Here is a 6,899-nt window from a genome sequence, read left to right on the forward strand (position 1 = left end):
ATCTATAGAAGGGACATAAATGACAAAGCTTGGAATGGTCACTCTGAGATTAATGTCGGTTAATGCGATTTGTCTGGAGACGGGCCAAAGATCATTTAAACAAATGGCCATGAAGACAACTTCTTTATTCATCAATCAAATACAAAGGTATTTATTTTTAGAGCTTTGAGAACTCGCTACTTAGTATGTTCATTTAAAGAAACATTTGAAGGTATATTAATCAATAATTCACAATTTGCCCCGGTGAATACTTCATAGATATCCTCCAAGTGAGATTTGATGGGATACACCCTGAGTTCTATAGTCACATTCACCCACATACACGGCACTTGCAGGTTCATTCGTTGCAAAGGAGATCAGGGATCAGATACTTCCCAAGTTCCTCTTATTCTCAATGTTGGGGCATTTCACGCATTTTACTGGGGTCCTCAGCACTGGTCACTGGGGAACTGAGGGGGTGCATTCAGGGGCAGACTGACCATTTGGAAACTCGGGCACTGCCCGAGGGCCCGGGGTCAGTAGGGGGCCCCATGAGATGCCCCTGGTACCTTTTTCATAGGCTTTTTTGAGTTTGGCCAAGAACACAGGGGCCCCATGATCCCCTATTGCCCGGGGGCCCAATGAGTTGTCAGTCCGCCTCTGGGTGCATTCTATATACAGTAAAAGTGACCATAAAAGTGAGGTGAGTGCAGCTGCATGTACACTCACCAGCCTCTTAATTAGGTCCACCTGTTCAATGGCTTGGTAACACAAATTTGCTAATGAGCCAATCATATGGCAGCAATTCAATGCATTTAGGCATCTAGCTGAAGTTCAAACTGGGAAAGAAAGGGGATTTAAGTGACTTTGAATGTGGCACGGTGGTTGGTGCCAGATGGGCTGATCTGAGGATTTAAAAAACTGTTGATCTGCTGGGATTTTCACACACAATCAACTCTAGGGTTTACAGAGAATGGTCCGAAAAAGAGAAAGTATCCAGTAAGTGGCAGTTGTGTGGAGCAAAATGCATTGTTGATGCCAGAAGTCAGAGGAGAATGGGCAGACTGGTTCCAGATGATAGAAAGGCAACAGTAACTCCAATAACCACTCGTTACAACCAAGGTATGCAGAATACATCTGTGAATGCACAACACATTCAACCTTGAAGCAGATGGGCTACAACAGCAGTGGACCACACCGGGTGCCATTCCTGTCAGCTAAGAACAGGAAAAGGAGGCTACAATTCTCACAGGCTCACCAAAATTGAACAATAGAAGATTGGAAAAATATTGCCTGGTCTGATGAGTCTGGATTTCAGCTGCGACATTCAGATGGTAGGGTCAGAAATTGGAGTAAACAACATGAAAGCATGGATCCATCCTGCCTTGTATCAATGGTTCAGGCTGGTGGTGGTGTCATGGTGTGGGAGATCCATCCTGCCTTGTATCAACAGTTCAGGCTGGTGGTGGTGTCATGGTGTGGGAGATCCATCCTGCCTTGTATCAACAGTTCAGGCTGGTGGTGGTGTCATGATGTGGGAGATCCATCCTGCCTTGTATCACCAGTTCAGGCTGGTGGTGGTGGTGTCATGGTGTGGTGGATCCATCCTGCCTTGTATCAACAGTTCAGGCTGGTGGTGGGGGTGTCATGGTGTGGTGGATCCATCCTGCCTTGTATCAACAGTTCAGGCTGGTGGTGGGGGTGTCATGATGTGGGGGATCCATCCTGCCTTGTATGCACAGTTCAGGCTGGTGGCGGTGGTGTCATGGTGTGGTGGATCCATCCTGCCTTGTATCAACAGTTCAGGCTGGTGGTGGGGGTGTCATGATGTGGGGGATCCATCCTGCCTTGTATGCACAGTTCAGGCTGGTGGTGGTGTCATGGTGTGGGGGAGATTTTCTTGGTACACTTTGGGCCCATTAGTACCAATAGAGTATTGTTTAAATGCCACAACCTACCTGAGTACTGTTGCTGACCATGTCCATCCCTCTGTGACTCCAGTGTCCCCATCTTCTGATGGCTCCTTCCAGCAGGATAAGGCACCATGTCACAAAGGTCAGATCATCTCTAACTGGTTTCTGGAACATGACAATGAGGTCACTGCACTCCAATGGCCTCCACATTCACCAGATCTCCATCCAATAGAGCACCATTGGGATGTGGTGGAACAGGAGATTCCCATCATGGATCTGCGGTCAACAAATCTGAAGTAACTGTGTGATGCCACCATGTCAATATGGAGCAAAATCTCTGAGGAATGTTTCCAACACCTTGTTGAATATATGCCATGAAGAAGGAAAGCAAAAGGGGGTCCAACCTGGGACTAGCAAGGTGGACCTCATAAAGTGGCCGTTGAGGGTACAGTATCAGCAAAGACTCAGATAGCCTGCAGGTGAATCTGCTTACATGAGCTCTCCCTGGTTCTGAAATGTTGTATAAACCATAGAGAGCGATTTCCAACAAAATGCCATTCCCATATCCCCATAGCATGGGAACAAGCATGCACCCCCTCTCCTCCTAAAACCAGCTCCCATGGGGGACTGTATAAGAGGGGCTCCCCTTCCTAAAGATGTGACACTGATAGGCACTGGGTCCTTCAGCACTTCCAGTGCTGAGAAAGGGAGGCCAGCAAAGGGGAAGCTTATGAAACCACCTACCTCCCTCCCCATAAGGGGCAAGCAGGTGGTTTCCCATTACTTGGTGAACTGATTTTAATCGTTTCTCAAACCCCCAACCAGTTGGTAAAAGTAAAAAAATTAGCACAGAAGTATAGGTTTAAAAATATTCTTTTATTCTCTGTTAACAAATTCTGTGCTCAATGTCCAAAGAAGTCCTGCAGGATCAAGCAGGAGCTACCTGAAGATGCCTGCTAGGCGAAACATGTAGGGGCAGAACTGTGTTCAGCTACATCCAGGTCCGGTAACGTCACATCCGCTTCCGGTATATGGAACGCATGCCAACTCCCCTGTTGAGCCGTGACAACATCTTCAGCTGAGTGTATTAGTGCCGAGGATTGGGAACCAACTGATCTCAGTGTACATTTGGTTGATTTTATCCAATTTTATAATAAATATATTATACTATGAGACATTTCTTCTTCTGATTCTTGCTAACCTTGGATATGGAGTCCATTACTTGGTGAACTGAAATAAATATATTATGAAATAAATATATTATACTATGAGACATTTCTTCTTCTGATTCTTGCTAACCTTGGATATGGAGTTCCCATTACTTGGTGAACTGATTTTAATCGTTTCTCAAACCCCCAACCAGTTGGTAAAAGTAAAAAAATTAGCACAGAAGTATAGGTTTAAAAATATTCTTTTATTCTCTGTTAACAAATTCTGTGCTCAATGTCCAAAGAAGTCCTGCAGGATCAAGCAGGAGCTACCTGAAGATGCCTGCTAGGCGAAACATGTAGGGGCAGAACTGTGTTCAGCTACATCCGGGTCCGGTGACGTCACATCCGCTTCCGGTATATGGAACGCATGCCAACTCCCCTGTTGAGCCGTGACAACATCTTCAGCTGAGTGTATTAGTGCCGAGGATTGGGAACCAACTGATCTCAGTGTACATTTGGTTGATTTTATCCAATTTTATAATAAATATATTATACTATGAGACATTTCTTCTTCTGATTCTTGCTAACCTTGGATATGGAGTAACTTGGGAGACCATTGAGAAGATATACAACGATGTTCCAAACTCTTGGGGACACAAAGAGCATCAGACCTTCTCTAAATAGGAGGTCATGGATGGTTGGTGAGTGCAATATATAGGCTTACGGTGGAAGAGCACAAAGGATCTGCATGGAGCAATTTATTGGGCACCAGAAGATTCTGCACCATTATTTTTGATCCACAATTGATGTGGGACTTTTGTGTTTGTTTTTGAAATTGCTGGTTGATATCACTTAAGGTCTCGTATGTTTATATATATAGTTACATAGTTAGTCTGGCTGAAAAAAGACAAAAGTCCATCCAGTTCAACCATTAAAGAAAAAAAAAGGTATAATCCTACACCTACAATTGATCCAGAGGAAGGCAAAAAATACCAGCAAAGCACGATCCAATCTCCTCCTGCAGGGAAAACAATCCTTCCTGATCCTCCGAGAGGCAATCAGATATTCCCTGGATCACCTTTCCCTATAAATGTTATATCCAGTTATATTCTGTGTATCCAAGAAAGAATCCAGGACTTTCCTACAGCAATCCACTGAGCTGGCCACAACCAACTCTGGAGGGAGTCTATTCCACATTCTCACAGCTCTTACTGTGAAGAAACCTTTCCGTGTTTGGAGCTGACATTTCTTTTCCTCCAGACGTAAAGAGTGCCCCCTTGTCCTCTGTGATGACCTCAGGGGGAATAACTACACCGAGTTCACTATATGAACCACTGATGTATTTATACATGGAGATCATATCCCCCCTTATGTATTATACATGGAGATCATATCCCCCCTTATGTATTATACATGGAGATCATATCCCCCCTTATGTATTATACATGGAGATCATACCCCCCCTTATGTATTATATAAGGAGATCATATCCCCCCCTTATGTATTATACATGGAGATCATATCCCCCCTTATGTATTATACATGGAGATCATACCCCCCCTTATGTATTATACATGGAGATCATATCCCCCCTTATGTATTATACATGGAGATCATATCCCCCTTATGTATTATACATGGAGATCATATCCCCCCTTATGTATTATACATGGAGATCATATCCCCCCTTATATATTATACATGGAGATCATATCCCCCCTTATATATTATACATGGAGATCATATCCCCCCTTATGTATTATACATGGAGATCATATCCCCCCTTATGTATTATACATGGAGATCATACCCCCCCTTATGTATTATACATGGTGATCATATCCCCCCTTATGTATTATATAAGGAGATCATATCCCCCCCTTATGTATTATACATGGAGATCATATCCCCCCTTATGTATTATACATGGAGATCATACCCCCCCCTTATGTATTATACATGGAGATCATATCCCCCTTATGTATTATACATGGAGATCATATCCCCCCTTATGTATTATACATGGAGATCATACCCCCCCTTATGTATTATACATGGAGATCATATCCCCCTTATGTATTATACATGGAGATCATATCCCCCCCTTATGTATTATACATGGAGATCATATCCCCCCTTATGTATTATACATGGAGATCATATCCCCCCTTATGTATTATACATGGAGATCATATCCCCCTTATGTATTATACATGGAGATCATACCCCCCCTTATGTATTATACATGGAGATCATACCCCCCTTATGTATTATACATGGAGATCATATCCCCCTTATGTATTATACATGGAGATCATATCCCCCCTTATGTATTATACATGGAGATCATATCCCCCCCTTATGTATTATACATGGAGATCATATCCCCCCCTTATGTATTATACATGGAGATCATATCCCCCTTATGTATTATACATGGAGATCATATCCCCCTTATGTATTATACATGGAGATCATATCCCCCCTTATATATTATACATGGAGATCATATCCCCCCTTATATATTATACATGGAGATCATATCCCCCCTTATGTATTATACATGGAGATCATATCCCCCCTTATGTATTATACATGGAGATCATACCCCCCCTTATGTATTATACATGGTGATCATATCCCCCCTTATGTATTATATAAGGAGATCATATCCCCCCCTTATGTATTATACATGGAGATCATATCCCCCCTTATGTATTATACATGGAGATCATACCCCCCCCTTATGTATTATACATGGAGATCATATCCCCCTTATGTATTATACATGGAGATCATATCCCCCCTTATGTATTATACATGGAGATCATACCCCCCCTTATGTATTATACATGGAGATCATATCCCCCTTATGTATTATACATGGAGATCATATCCCCCCCTTATGTATTATACATGGAGATCATATCCCCCCTTATGTATTATACATGGAGATCATATCCCCCCTTATGTATTATACATGGAGATCATATCCCCCTTATGTATTATACATGGAGATCATACCCCCCCTTATGTATTATACATGGAGATCATACCCCCCTTATGTATTATACATGGAGATCATATCCCCCTTATGTATTATACATGGAGATCATATCCCCCCTTATGTATTATACATGGAGATCATATCCCCCCCTTATGTATTATACATGGAGATCATATCCCCCCCTTATGTATTATACATGGAGATCATATCCCCCTTATGTATTATACATGGAGATCATATCCCCCTTATGTATTATACATGGAGATCATATCCCCCTTATGTATTATACATGGAGATCATATCCCCCCTTATGTATTATACATGGTGATCATATCCCCCCTTATGTATTATACATGGAGATCATATCCCCCCTTATGTATTATACATGGAGATCATATCCCCCCCTTATGTATTATATAGAGATGAGCGAATTATTCAAAAATTCGATTCGGCTGATTCGCCGAATTTGCGGGAGAAATTTGTTTCGATGCGAATTTAACTTATTAAAAGGGTTTCTAGGCTTCAGAGAGCCTTTATATTAGTGCAGAACACTGTACCTTTAATTTAAATGCCCTTGGAGTCTGCTGGGGAAGAGAAATAATACTGTCAGTCAGTATGACATGCAGATGAGTGCCGTCCATCTTAGAATCACCGCACACTTCACTCATTTGGGCAGTCACGGGGCACGACGAAGAAGAAGAAGAAGAAGAAGAAGAAGAATGAAAAGAAGAAGAAGAAGAATGAAAAGAAGAATGAAAAGAAGAAGAAGAAGAATGAAAAGAAGAAGAAGAAGAATGAAAAGAAGAAGAAGTAGAATGAAAAGAAGAATGAAAAGAAGAATGAAAAGAA

Source organism: Staurois parvus, unplaced genomic scaffold (assembly GCF_062004578.1).
Source record: "Staurois parvus isolate SC_StPar_1 unplaced genomic scaffold, SC_StPar_1.0 ptg000740l, whole genome shotgun sequence".
Classification (NCBI taxonomy): Eukaryota; Metazoa; Chordata; class Amphibia; order Anura; family Ranidae; genus Staurois; species Staurois parvus.